The sequence below is a fragment of the Frankliniella occidentalis genome, unplaced genomic scaffold, assembly GCF_000697945.3.
Source record: "Frankliniella occidentalis isolate FOCC.00 unplaced genomic scaffold, Focc_3.1 Scaffold16, whole genome shotgun sequence".
Taxonomy (NCBI): Eukaryota; Metazoa; Arthropoda; class Insecta; order Thysanoptera; family Thripidae; genus Frankliniella; species Frankliniella occidentalis.
Genome location: NW_026267146.1, coordinates 335261 through 335703, shown reverse-complemented (window position 1 = coordinate 335703; position 443 = coordinate 335261). Strand labels below are relative to the sequence as shown.

The following is a 443-nucleotide window of genomic DNA, read 5'->3' as shown; positions in this document are numbered from 1 at the left end:
GCCAGCCGCGAGGGGATCAGAGATGGAGGGGAGAGGGAGGGGGGGGGGCGGAATCATGCTTTGACGAGGGTGCGGCTAGCCGACGATCTGTCAGGACAACAGATGGCCGTATGGAGCAGAACGAGTGTGATAGAATGAGAGAGAGGGAGAGGAGAGGCCTATCTCGTTGAAATGCATATTTTTAATCACCACCCCGCTTGATATTGAGCAAGCAGCACCACGTCCGATTATACAAAGGGCCGTCACCTGCTCCGCTGATGATGGCTGTGTTGTACTGTTGCTCTTGTTGGACAACACGGAGACGTCCGACCGTCAGGGGCGCTCTTCCTTCGCCCAGCTGCCTTGCTTCACTGTAAAAAAAAAATTAAGAGAATCCCAGTTTTGGGTGGTGAAACGCTCGATTCTCACTTTTGTCGTGGGATTTTGCTGATCCATGGGTGGAT

At 53.3% G+C, this 443-nt stretch overlaps 1 protein-coding gene across 2 annotated transcripts in view; it reads left to right on the top strand.

Moving 5' to 3' along the window:
• LOC127748853 (uncharacterized) overlaps positions 1 to 443 on the top strand; it is a 45291-nt gene that overhangs the window by 42009 nt on the left and 2839 nt on the right. The window lies entirely within an intron of this gene.